At 38.4% G+C, this 14,458-nt stretch overlaps 1 long non-coding RNA gene across 1 annotated transcript; it reads right to left on the bottom strand.

The window, feature by feature from the left end:
• Positions 1 to 4,815: 4,815 nt before the first annotated feature.
• Positions 4,816 to 7,969, bottom strand: LOC126830859 (uncharacterized). Its single transcript, XR_007684001.2, has 3 exons — positions 7,735 to 7,969; positions 5,301 to 5,429; positions 4,816 to 5,017 (listed from the first exon to the last, which is right to left on the bottom strand). It is a non-coding gene; the product is annotated as an uncharacterized LOC126830859 (long non-coding RNA).
• Between the last annotated feature and the right edge of the window lie 6,489 nt (positions 7,970 to 14,458).

The raw sequence follows: 14,458 nt of genomic DNA, 5'->3' as shown, positions 1-14,458 counted from the left end.
TGGTCCCCAATGATCGATGTGTTTGACTCTATTCAGTTTATGAGGATTTAATTCCTAGTTTCCGACTACCAAAGTGCTTATAGTTGAACTGTATATACAGACTTCATTCTTAATTTATTGAAATCTGTGATTAGTTCCACAGGGGAATTCTTCCAGCAGAATGATAACTTCAATCTGTATCTAACATAACAACCAAGGGATTGTTTGATTTCACAGACCTTCAGATGGAGTATATCATTAACAAAGCTTTAATTAATCTTTTGTAACGATATGATATTGCTGACTGAAAGGTAAATGCTAAAGCAAATTATTTATTGGATTGTTGGAATTTAGTCTTTTATTCAAGGTTACGATTAATTGCCAACATTTATTTTGATTACCAAAGCGTCAACAGATTAAGTATAAACACCTGGATGTTTAGGAACAGCAAAATCGTGAACTTTGAACAGGTAGGGAATGAGATCAATTACATTACGTTAAAACACCACCCGTTTATCCCAGAGATGTCAATAATCCCGAATTACTACATGCACCGCCATCGCCACTGGAAACACGAAATGAAATGAAATGGGGTTTAACTTCCTACTGTTCTGCTCAGAACTGGGCTAATTTTGCCCGCACAGTGGCACTACGGTCTACTTTTATATCGAATTCCAATTGGCAAGGCATCTTTTATGTGCACGCCAATGTGTCCCCGGGACCTCGGGTTTTCGCACCATCCGAACGACTAGACAGCTGTCGTTGTCAGGCCCTCAGTCCTGTATCACTGACAAGGGGGAACCACGCCGGAAAATCTGGATCAACTTTCTCGGCCAATACAAGGATCGAACACCCGACCTCCAGGCTAGCGAGCCAGCGCCTACCCGCCTAGCCAGCCACCATGTCCCCCCCCCCCCACCCACACACACACACTGATACACACGCCTTAACTAGACTGGTCCATTATCTTCAGGAAGAACTACAGGCAAAGTTTTAACTCAATATAAAAACTATATCAGATATTAATTCAGGTATCTAAATTATAAAACAAAGCCTGCATGTTGTATTAGTTGCATGTATATTTTACAAAAATAAATAAACATACAGACAAACCAATTACTACTCGATGAATAAACCAATAATTTGATTAACAGTTTGATTTGGATAACTGAGAATATCAGCCGAGTCTCATTCCATAAATATCGAGTTAATGGTGGCTGGGGGTCACCGGTGACGGGGTTGAAACGTCATGTGATCGAACTGGGTGTAGAAATTAGTTGAGCGACTGAAGAAATTGGAAGACGAAGATATCTAACATGCTAGATACGAGCGATTGATCGGGCGAATTGTTTACCGAGCCGAATCGTCGTCGCCGTGAAGGGGCAATGTTGCGAGCGAGCGAAAAAATACGCTCGTCTGACCCCCAACTTAAGCAGTCTAACAAAGAAATGACATGAAATGAAGTTTAAGATGCAAATAGAGAGAGAGAGAGAGAGAGAGAGAGAGAGAGAGAGGTGTTTAACGTCCACTCGACGCAAACTAGGTCATTTCGGGACCAACACATGGTTCAACTTTATTTCAATAATTTGCTTGCGCGTAGGGGTCTTTAGCAGTGGGGGGAAACCGGAGGACCCGGAGAAAACCCACAAGGTTGGACAGGCGACCCTACTCCTTGTCACGTACAACCGGGGATTCGAAACCACGCCAGTTGACTCAATTACAGACTTTATGATACAGCACACCCGTGCTAACCATTCAGCCCCCCCCCCCCCAGGTGCAAATAGATGCAATAATGTTTTTTCATAAATTATTATGCCAGTTCCAGATTTATTTTTTCATAACCCTACTTAGTTCAGTAGAAAAGGGTAGGTGGTAGGGTCGGATTAAAGGGCCCCAAAATTAGTTTTAAAAACAGTTTTGTATCATAAATAATTATGTCTTTGTTTGTGACAATTAAATATATCGATCTACCTTACTGACATGCCAATTTAATGTTACTGTTGGTGCAAGGAACTAAGTGACATTGTTAGCTCTGGGCCCCATATATGATACCTTAATATGACCCTGGAAGGTGGGAAGCTTGGAGCCTTACAATATTGAATTTGTACAAACTGGGTCATTACGGGACAAACATTATGGTTCAATTTTAGTTCAATATTTCGCGTGGGGGCTTTAGCAATGGGAAGAAACCGAGCAAACCGGGGACGGAAAAAATCCACGAGTTTGGTCAGACGACCATATTCCGTGTCACTGCACCACCGGACTCAATGACAGAACTTATGATTAGAAAGCTAGCTTTAGACAACTCGACCATCCAACCTTCCTACTTTTTTGCATCAACTGGTCTAATGAAGTGGGACATATGCAATGCAGTGTTCCATGGACCCCCTATATGCCTGTGCGATTCCCCTCCACTGTTAAGAGGACCCTTTTGTGCAAGTTAATTATTAAAATAAAAGTGGACCATCTCTCTTTCTCTATCTCTCTCTCTCTCTCTCTCATAATAGTACCTTTGACGGTTGGAATTCAGTTGCTATCCATGCGAATTCCACCAATAATGGGTGTCATTTGTGATCATTACGCTTAAAGATATGCCTAAAATCAGTAATTGCGAAGCTGTTTAAGACTTGGGTGAAATAGTCCAGGCGAATTCCACCAATAATGGGTGTCATTTGTGATCCTTACGCTTAAAGATATGCCTAAAATCAGTAATTGTTTTAGACTTAGGTGAAATAGTCCAAATCAGGGGCGCCGGAACCCAGGTACCAGGGTATACAAATGGTTAACTGCCCTTTTCTGGTGTAAACATGTATACCCATGCCCTAATGATGAAAGTTTTCAACCTTTTTCCTAGTCTAAAATTTTTAATGATAGATATGTAATTGTTCTCTGGTCGGTCGTGAATCGCCTCTCGCCCTCTCATTATCAGCTATCAGTGCATGCCTTGGCCAGATGTCTATAACTGGTTAATTGTGTTCATGAGATGATAAAGGCCCTCGCGCCGTTCCGGCGCCCCTGGTCCAAATGGAATATTTGATAGTCATTAAAGTACGACAGAATAAGAAAATCGCCATGTTTTAATACTCACGTGATAGTCCAGTTAATACGCGTATGATTTCTGCGAAGCGTTGGCAACACCGCTGTGGGCCGTTTGCGTATCCATTGATGTACGTAAATTTGCATATAGAAATTAAACAGTTTACATATTGAAATTAAACACACAGAAATATACATGAATTATATATTCTATTAGTTTAAAAATCTCTAAATCTGCTTTCGTAACTCAGATTAAAGAATTTTGACCATGCTTATTGCTTAGGTGTAATTAGTAGCATGTCCAATTAATAGTTTAGATAATATTTAAGGTCTCAAAACAGGCCTGCGATAGGCAGATTTAGCTCTAGCATAATGCATGTTTAAATGAGCCAAATTGCTAATATTTGGGACCTAGAAATTGACACAAATGGGTCGCAACGCATATAATAATGTAATATGAATGTATATAAACTGATTTACATTCAATCGTTTTTGTTTTTACTGTAATTTCTAATCAATTATGTTATGTTCCCTATCTGCTCGTTTGTATAATGGTTTGCAAGGATTATTACCTAATTTGGTGGTCAACAAATATGAGATATGTTTATGAACATGAAAAATGTAAATGACCAACACGCTTATTAATCTATAGATCAGTTAACGTATCAAAATAACCCGTATTACTGCTAGATTTTCTACTACACAGACGATCAACTGACAAATATCAAAATTCCGCACAATTGTGTTTTCAGTTTGTCTATGTTAGTTAGGTGGCGAATATGATGTTAGCATGTTATTTTCTAAATAGCATAACGTGACATGACTTTCTTCCGACTTTGCAACAACTTAAGAGAATAGTTCATTGATTAAAGGAGAATAGAATGGGGCGTTTTACGTTTTATTAATGCATTGGAAGCGTTTTTAAGTTATATTCGGAATAATTAACTCCTAAATATTAATATATTGCGTTTTAATAAACACAGTTTGATGACTGTAATTACTTACCTATGTGTGTTTAAGTTTATTTTGGTCATTGCGAATGTCACTTCAAGGCCTTTCGGGGAAATTTAGAAATCTAATTTGTGTTCCGGCTGATCTAAAATTCGAACATTTAGAATTCTCTTTCATTATTACAAAGATCACAATGGTTCAATTTTAGTTCAATGTGTATGGGATCACGTGGCTAAGTGGGTAAGACGCTGGCTCGCTAGCCTGGAGGTCGGGTGTTCGATCCCTGCATTGGCCGAGAAAGTTCATCCAGATTTTCCGGGGTGGTTCCCTCTTGTCAGTGATGCAGAACGGAGGGCCTGACAAGGAGTCTAGTCCTTCGGATGAGACGAAAAACCGAGGTCCTGTGTATACATTGGAATGCACGTAAAAGATCCCTTGGCAGTTGGAATTCGATATAATTTCCCCGGGCAAAATTTCCCTCATAGCACACTGTATGGCGTATGCCCGTCTTCATTAGTCCAGCATAGGAGCAGAACAGTAGGACGTTAAACCCCATTTCATTTCATTCCATTTTTCATTTCAGTTCAATGTGTTGCTTGCACAGAACAGTAGGGCGTTAAACACCTATTCCATACGACTAAACGTTGTGAATTGGTAGGCCACTGCCAAGGGCAGTGGGGGAAGGGGGCTCGCCGGAAAATCCAGATGAACACGGAACACGGGTTAGCGAGCTAACGTCTTACTCGCTGAGTCACCGTGGCATCTGCAATCTAACAACTATTGGTACACCAATACATGGGGGCACAGCCAGGTTGCAAAAAAAAAAAAAAAAAAAAAATGACGGAGATGTCAATTATGTAAAAATAACCATATCTTCTTGTCAACGGCATGGAATAACAGATAAACATTAAAATAATGTGTCAGTTTCATTCATTATGTATCATATTATTTTAAGATAATACTGTAAAGTAAAATGTGAATCCAGTTCGACTTCAGAAGCTGATGTTGGTCGTAAAGACTGTTATTCTGATCTAGTTTGTTCATTATCAATCTAAAATATAAAAAGAAGATTTAAAATTTCATATAACTGGATGAACGTCCACCATGATAAACACATTACAAAAAAAACTGCATGCACACTTTGTGACTTTGTACTCTCGGGTGACAGGTGTGATTTCTTCAGATCCTCCGGTTTCCTCCCATAGTTAAAGACCTCTACGCCCAAGCGAACTATTGAAATACAACTGAACCATATATTAGTTCCGAAATGACCTAGCTTGTGTCGAGTTGAAGTTATTCTCTCTCTCTTTCTCTCTCGCTCTCAAAGTACTTACTGTCTGTACAACTTGCAGTATCACAAGTTCCAGTGCAGGTTTGATCATCCCCACAGACGTTGCCATTACATTTACACACTCCCCTGTCACACGTTAGAGGCGCACAACACTCTATACTCCTACACGGATCTAAAATATAAAAATAAAATTTCAACGTAACCAACCTCTTAACTCTCTTATTTGTCCGCCTCAAAATCATGAATATTCACAGAAACCTGGCAGAAAATGTATATATTCAAACCCGTTTCTTCGGTTCTACACCAAGACGTCAACAAAAATCGCCATGCAAAAGGGAGAAATGGAAAGGGTGAGAAAGACTATAAATAGATTAGTTGGTGCCAGGGGTAGGAATTAATGGTGAGCTGTGTCCATATTTATCTACCACATCAGGGTTTTTTTTTATCCACGTTATAAACCGGAAATCCTGTAGCGGCTCGAGTGTGACTACACGTATTGTATGATGTCTACATTTATCCAGATATAATAGTGTTTTTATGAAGTATTGAATACTGTACTTATGTCTGATGATATGTGAACACATATAGATGACGTATATAACAATGATTTTTGTGGTAATTATTCATCACTATTTCTATTATGCTTATAGTCTTCGCATTGAATCTATTCAAACTATGAGATGTGTAGAGACTAACTGTGGGGAACGAATTTGCTACACAGCCTCAGAACTTTACGAGAGAGAGAGAGAGAGAGAGAGAAATGAGGTTTAACGTCCACTCGACACAAACTAGGTAATTTCGGGACTAACAAATGGTTATTAATTTTATTTCAATAATTCGCTTGCGCGTAGGGGTCTTTAGCAGTGGGAGGAAACCGGAGGACCCGCAGAAAACCCACGAGGTTGGACAGGCGACCCTACTCCTTGTCACGTACAACCGGGGATTCGAAACCACGCCAGTTGACTCAATGACAGGCTTTATGATACAGCGCGCACGTGCTAACCATTCGGCCATCTAACCCCCCAGAACTTTACGAACTCCGACCTGGTTTTTTAAACCTCGAGTTTATCGGTCATAGCTATAAATCGAATACAAAAAATTTGTATAAAAGGGCGCTATAGGAGAAATCGTGGTAAACATTCTAGTGATCGTAGGACTGCGAGTTGGGAGGCAACATGGGACAAAAATAAGGGAATTTGCATTGAACTATCACGTCCCTTACCATCAGAGACATTGTATGACTATAACTATTACAGTAGATTTGGATTACTTAAACATACATTATGCAAGAGCTAAATCTGCCTATTGCAGGTCTTTCTTTAGGCCTGAAATGTTATCTAAATTATTAATTAGACATTAATTAACTTATTTAGACCATAATCAACTCTCGATGTCATCGCTAGCCTGCGATGTTTATTGGATTAGGTTCCGATTTGCTGTTCGCCTTCCATCATAATTAAATTTAAAAAATGGATAACCGAGACTATGTTTTTTATTCTACTGACTTTAGTAATGATGATCGAGGCTAGCCTCAATATTCAATCGCTAAATTCTTGGTTCAGATTGGATCAATTTAACTGAAATTTTCAGCAAATTCCTTTTACATTATCTAGTTTTTAACTATTATAGTGAGAACTGACAGCTCTTTATCTAATCCCCCATAATGTATCTTTAATGCTAGATCCGTACTAAAAATGACCAATTTCTACATCATGTAATGACCGAATCTGTTGATTTCTGCATAATCAAGACGTGATCCAAGAATTGTAACTCCGTCGAAATAAGGGGGTGGGGGGGCTGAATGGTTAGCACGTGCGCGCTGTACCATAAAGTCTGTCATTGAGTCAACTGGCGTGGTTTCGAATCCCGGGTTGTACGTGGCAAGGAGTAGGGTCGCCTGTCCAACCTCGTGGGTTTTCTCCGGGTCCTCCGGTTTCCTTCCACTGCTAAAGACCCCTACGCGCAAGCGAATTATTGAAATAAAATTAAACCATGTGTTAGTCCCGAAATGACCTAGTTTGTGTCGAGTGGACGTTAAACCCCATTTCTCTCTCTCTCCCGTCGAAATAGTCATGCACCAATCAAAAGGAAGTACCTTGGTTTGATGCTAAAGCAATGAAATTTAAAATATCAACCCGGAACGCTGAACGTCGCTGGGTCAACCACAAAATGACCGAGAACTGGTTAGGGAATCAAACTGCTAGCCAGAAACCATGGCATGCTTAAAACACTACGTACAATCTGGAAGCAAGACAATCCGGTTAAGGAGTTACTTTGCCCAGTCTGCCCACGCGTTAAGTTGGTCCAGAAACCAAGAAAAATCAACTGAGGAGACAAACTGCGGCACCGATACAGTCATGACTAGTGGAGGTGTTAAGAATAGTACGAATCATCTGACCACCTCCAGAATGTGGTAAGACAACTATAACATTTCAGTACCCACGTGGTTTTAGTAATAAGGATAAAAAGGGTCTTACCACAGCACCTGTCACAAACACCTGCATTCTTTACATCTTGACAACTGACGTTTCTCAACGATGGTCTGTTATATCTATAACGACGTCTATGACGACGACCGCCACGACCCGCTTCAGCAACAATCATAACTACAGCAACCAAGAGAAGAGCGGTCATCAAAAAACGCATGATGATAAATCTTTCAGATCAACGACTATACAGAGTACAGCAATCAGAAAGGTAAGTGATTAATTCAGAGATAGCTGTGTCTTTTAAACACATTTACAGGTAAACAGCTGCTGATTGATTTTAAAAAATAGAAAATTTTACAAGTTTCTAGAAAGTAGACACGTTGACAATTTCTATTAAAACCAACCACGTCATTCATCGATTTTGTTTAGATTGTTTGAGCTTATAGTCAGAGGCGTAGCCGTGAAATATATATTAAAAAATAGAAAATTTTACAAGTTTCTAGAAAGTAGACACGTTGACAATTTCTATTAAAACCAACCACGTCATTCATCGATTTTGTTTAGATTGTTTGAGCTTATAGTCAGAGGCGTAGCCGTGAAATATATATTGGAGGGGGGGGGGTCCGCAACCCTAACCCCTAACCCTAACCCTTTTTTAAAACCCCTAAAAAATATAAACAAACACCATGTGACCATGCTTTCTACACAACTCGTGGCTTGCTGAGCGGGCGATAAATATTTGGTTTAGGCGATAATGTTTTTGGGTACCTACATGCGATTCACTCTGATAAGTAGCAGAAAAAAAAATAACAAAATATTACTGACAGACTAACTAGACACAATTTTATGGAACACAGTTACTTTTCACTTCACACATGTTTCCAGGATGATTCTCTTTGTGTTTTATTTTGGCAATGTAAACCATATTGGGATATTTACAGGTTTTATACAGATAGAATCTTAACTAATCCTAATAATTGTTGTAAATAAATAGGAGTTAGGACCCCTCCCCCATGTGTGACGCCCATGCTTATAAGTAGGAGTTAGGGCCTACTATGTAATTTTTTTTTTTTTGGGGGGGGGGGGGGTCCAAGTATATTGAGACCCCCCCCCCCCCCCGAAAAACAATTGGAGGGGGGGGGTCCGATCCACCCGGATACCCCACCCCCCATGTGTGACGCCCATGCTTATAGTATATTCTCATGGCTTTAAAGGGGGTACCTCGATTTGAACATGAGTCTCAAAAATAAGAGTCCGTGTACGCATGAAATGTAATCGCCAAAATACAGATGAATTGTGTATTTACCTTGTCTCAAAATTTCAGCTCAAAATATTGAGTCGTTTCCACGTGTACCCCAAAACCGCTTATCCAGACACGTAACCCTTGTGTAAACATTTATCTTGGGTAAACAAGGTATTTTTTTGTTTGTCAAGCATATTACGTTTTGAATATTAATTGTCAGTTACGCGTGCTTACATTCATACGTCAGTCGTGACGTTAGACTTCTGACCAATTAGATTATAGAGGAATTATTCTGGTACTGTTTAATTATTCACTTCGCACGAAAGTGGTAATCTGAGGCCCCAGACATAAAGGGGTTTTTGGATGCATAATTTTATTAAAATACGATCAAACTACAGCTTGTTTTCGATCATCTAATACTTTTAGTTTCTTGTCAATGGTAAATGTTGCCACTTCTTCACTTCCGTTCTAATTGCCGCATTTTCCTTGACGTTAAGTAGCTGACGATGTTTAAAATTCTCGCAATGAACCAGTTCCCCACAAAAGGTTTGGAGATGGTCTATGGTCTATACGCCATACAGTGTGCTATGAGGAAAATTTTGCCCCAACGGCGCCATGGTCTACTCTTATATCGATCTTTAAGGTGCGCGGCATTGTAAAAAAGGACTTCGGTTTTTCGTCCATTCCGAAAAACTATACGTTATTTCCTATCAGACCCTCCACCCTACAGCTCTGACAAGGGGACCACACCCGATTCAATTTCTAACAACAGTAAATTTAAAACTGTAACATATGTGCAGACATTTCTTGTTTATTCGTCATCCAGATTTTGATTTTAATTTAATAACTATTTGATATACATGTTGTTGATATTTTCGGATAATATAAAATGTATTTCCTTTTCAGGATTTCCTTATAACACGGAAATTTAGACTTTTTATTTCCGCAATAAATATGAAAATCTGAATTCGTACAAAAACATTTTAATTTTGCCAAAACTTAAAACTTAAAGATACTATTACTAGATTATTGCCCCTGGATGTACGAAAAATCAAGTGTTTTTTCCCGTGGACCCTGTGAAGCGCGGGGGAGGTCTGTCTGTCATTGAATCAACTAGCGTGGTTTTGATTCTCCGGTTGTGCGTGACAAGGAGTATGGTCGACTGTCCAAGATCGTGGGGGTTTTTCCGGGTCTTCCGGTTTCCTCCCACTGCTAAAGACCCCTACGCGCAAGCGAATTATTGAAATAAAATTGAACCATGTGTTAGTCCCGAAATGACCTAGTTTGTGTCGAATGGACGTTAAACCCCATTTCTCTCTCTCTCTCTCTCTCGCTCCCTCTAAAGCGCATAGTATAATTCTTTTGTGCCTTGGACCTTCCGAAAACCTTGTAAACGCGATAGGGCTACGGATTTGAACATTTATGAACACTGGCAATAATGAGCATTTCTTGGTCGTCCGTTCCAGAGTTATGCGCCCTTAGCAGAAAACGTTAGGAATGTGATAGAGGCCACAGTTTTAACCAATGTTTGCCAAATTTAACGTGAAGTATTGGGTTCATGAGAGAACTATCCACTACAGTTTTCAATAGATTAGTTTCAAATCTGGTGTGATTCGTTGGGGTTATAAGCCGGTCCGGATAAATGCACTGGCCAACAAGGTGTAATCCGTATTTGTGTTACCCTTAGTTCCTGCTTGGTTCAATAAAATTATCTCAATAATCTGCTGGTACAGTAGAGCCCTGATATAATCAATGGTTCGGGCGACAGCTTGAAATAGCTTATATCCGATATTACTTATATCAGAGCAAAGTCAAAATTACTTATTTTATGGGTTTTCCTGGTAAATAAAGTGAAACTTTTATAGTATGGAAGATTAAACAGGCCTATACTTTGCTGTGCGTCTTTTATTGAGTAGAATTTACAGTACGGTAGGGCTAATATGCAGGAGTGACAAAAAATTGCTTATATCCGGACTTGCATTGCTTTTATCAGGGCAAATTTGCATCGTAATACACAGATGCCAGACAATAGTTGCTTACACCCCGATTGCTTATATCCGGGTTCTACTGTATTGTGAATTCCTACATGCGTTATCTCGAAGCCATTATAGTGCTTGTTATTTATTTGGTTATGCCCATGTTTTTATATCGGATGTTCGAATGTAGCAGATGGATGCCTGTGTATAAGCCACATTAAATATTATGGCCCTGTGGCCCACAAAACCCTAATACGGCCCTGGTTATAAGAGGACGAACCTAATCTAAAAAGAGGATGTGATTTTCAATGGAGTTTTCAAACTTTTTGTCTGGTGTTAATCATCGGTGTTATGTGAGGAAGAACCTTATCGATATTCAATGTTGCAAAGCCGATGGAGGCTTTTTAACAGATTATGTTTTAAACTTGCAGTAAGGCATTCGTCGTACACATCAGGCTACCGTGGCTCCCGGAAGTCAACCTGGCTAGGATTAGGTGACCGGATACTAGAAAGTGTTCCCGTCAACACACGGTTAATTATTCATCGACTTAGAGGGAAATGGAAGGTTTAGTATTATGTCATTTTTGAGTAAGACGTTAGCTTGCTAACTAGGAGGTCCCGTGTTTGATCCCTGCGATTGCTGGAAAGGTTATTTGGGACTTTCCGGCGTGGTTCCCCTTTGTCAGTGGTGCAGGATGTAGGGCCTGACAAAAGGACAGCGCATAGTTGTTCGGATGGGACTAACATGGAGCCAAGATGGGGTCCTACTGGCCTGCAATTCAGACCCCTCCACCCCTACCTCCGGCCCTTGGTAGAGCATTGTCAGTAAAATGAACGTGTTTTCACGAAGCGCAATATTGATTGAAGCCGATAAAAGGACATGGATATGCTGGTTAGGGTGTTGGCAAGATCCGAATAAAAAGTCGTTAAAAGGGGTATTTCGGATGACATTTCGGCTAGGGTTCTTTCCTTTGTATCAAGCACAGAATGACTACCATACACTGTAAATAATATTTGTGCATTTTTACCGTAAATTTACTGGCAGAAAGTTGCCAGTAAAATGACTGTATTTTAACAGCATGTAAATTTACAGTGAGTGTAAAAAAAAACCTTCGGTGTAAATTTGCATTGTTCTTGTAAATAGAAAGTGAGGTAAATTTACATTTACTGTAAATTTACACTGTGGTTGTAAATTCACCTCAAAGTTATCTTACACTCACTGTAAATTTACACTGTGGTTGTTAATTTACCTCAAAGTTATTTTACACTCACTGTAAATTTACACCATTTAGGGGTACATTTACAAGTCAGTGTTTAAATACAATGATTTTACTGGCAACTTTCTGCCAGTCATTTTACGGCAAAATAAATTTTACTTGAAATATACTTTGAAAAGGTGACATTTTTAAAGAGAATATGTTTGTCCCCATTCGGCTAAGTAGTCCTAGACACTATCCAGGCGAAAACATAAAGTTTTGTGGACATTTCAGCCAAGCATGCAAAACATCATTCGATAATGGAAAGAAATTAATTAAAGTGGAGTTTAACGTCCCACTTTTCTGCTTCGTACAATGGAAAGAGTAGGAGGCATGACACGAAGCAAAATGTTTGGCATGGCATATCACTATCTCCAGACGCCAGTTAGGTGAATTCAGATTTTAAATAACCTATTTCTCTAAACTAGACTAATCTGACTTACATAACAGTAAATATTTTGCACAAAATTCGATATTGGGCGAATGGGAATAACCGATTTAAACACTATTTAACAGTAAATTTACAATTTCTTGTAAAAATATTATTTCAAATGGCATTTCTGTTAATGTACAGCTCACATAATGTAAACTGGCATATGATTGTATTTCTGCATTACGTTTGATGTTATCTTACATGTGGCCAAAGATGGAATAACCGATGTGGCCACTATTTGACAGTTAATTTACAATCAGTTGTAAAAATACTATTTCAAATGCCGACATTTCTGTTAATATACAGCTCACATAATATAAACTGCCATTTCTACATTAAGTTTGATGGAATCTTACATAAGCTTTTTATTCATATGCATTTACATCGTCCTGCATCACTGACAAGGGGGGACCACGCCGGAAAATCTGGATGAACTTTCTCTGCCAATGCAGGGATCCAACACCCGACCTCAGGCTTTCGAGTCAGCGTCTTACCCACTTAGCCACTGTGACCCCCTCATAAGTGGACTATGGAAGAAAAGTAATGAAGCTTTAAAAAGTCTATCAATGTTAAAGTTATAACATGATGTACAATTACACGTTTTCTGTAAATTGTACAAATTCCGTATTTAAACATATTTGATTAGTAGTTATAAAGTACAATATACATGCACGTTAACAAACATAGTTGTATCAATACAGATTACATATAAAAAAAATACATTTCTAACTTATCGGCAAAAAGCATCGCAATAAGACTAATTTCCTATTCTTTTAAAAATCTTCGTACCTTAAGAATATCATATTAGCGATATCTGAATAACATTTTCTTTCATAATTCATTTACCAGCGGCTGGAGACGGAAGCATTGAACAATTTGCACGAAAAAGAGGACGGTCGGTATAAATGTATTGAGAATAATGAGAAATTTAAAGTTTTCTGAAAAATGAACGACAGCACGTGGCCAAATGAGGGCTTTTTAAAATGGGTGTAAAATGTTTCTTAAATAGTTCCAAAGAAAATCCCTAAATATTAGGGCAACGCAATATCGATAAACAGGTTCCTATTTCGAATTCATCGGGGGTTTATTGTCCATTTCACTATGCCTGACTAATGTTCTAATGGACAAGTCGAAGCAGTAGTGTAAAGCAATGTATCCTTAAATGGTCTATCAATGTTAAAGTTCAAAAGAGATGTAGAATTACAAGAGTCAAAATACAAAATACATGTACTTTTAAGCAACATATTTGTATCAATACTTGTAAAACTACACTTTTATTGTTAATGAACCAATTTTTTTTACAGTAATCTCATGTTACCTCACTAATACAGTAAATTTATAGTATAAAAACATGCAGTGGTATTTTTTACAGCGTTATGTTAATGAAATTACACATTTTTCAATGTAATTTTACATTTATTTTATACACAATAAGAATGTCGTTGTTCGTCTTCTTGGTGTTTAACGTTCGCTTTCAACGAAGGTAATATCGCTGACAGATACACACATAAAGGACTCATGGAAACATTAATATATAACGAGAGATAATCATTTAGAAACCATCAAAAGTGGTCGAGAAGCTACAAGGTTTGAGTATATTTAAAGAAGACATGATTATATAGACAGTTAAAATTAGGTGGAATTATGATGACGCGGTGATGGGGATGCGTACACGGGGGAAAACAATACTAAGCGATATACAAGAAGTGTTCATGTATTCATAGAGACAGTGTGGAGAAGTCATATTGTTATAGAAATATGGATAAGATCATTGCATTATTTGATAAAATATATAATGTCCAAATATATATAAGAAATACAAATATAACAATATTTACATAAAGAAATTATTTGTTAATATTTA

This window comes from Patella vulgata, chromosome 8 (assembly GCF_932274485.2).
Source record: "Patella vulgata chromosome 8, xgPatVulg1.2, whole genome shotgun sequence".
Lineage (NCBI taxonomy): Eukaryota > Metazoa > Mollusca > Gastropoda > Patellidae > Patella > Patella vulgata.
This window is presented reverse-complemented; position numbering and strand designations above follow the sequence as displayed.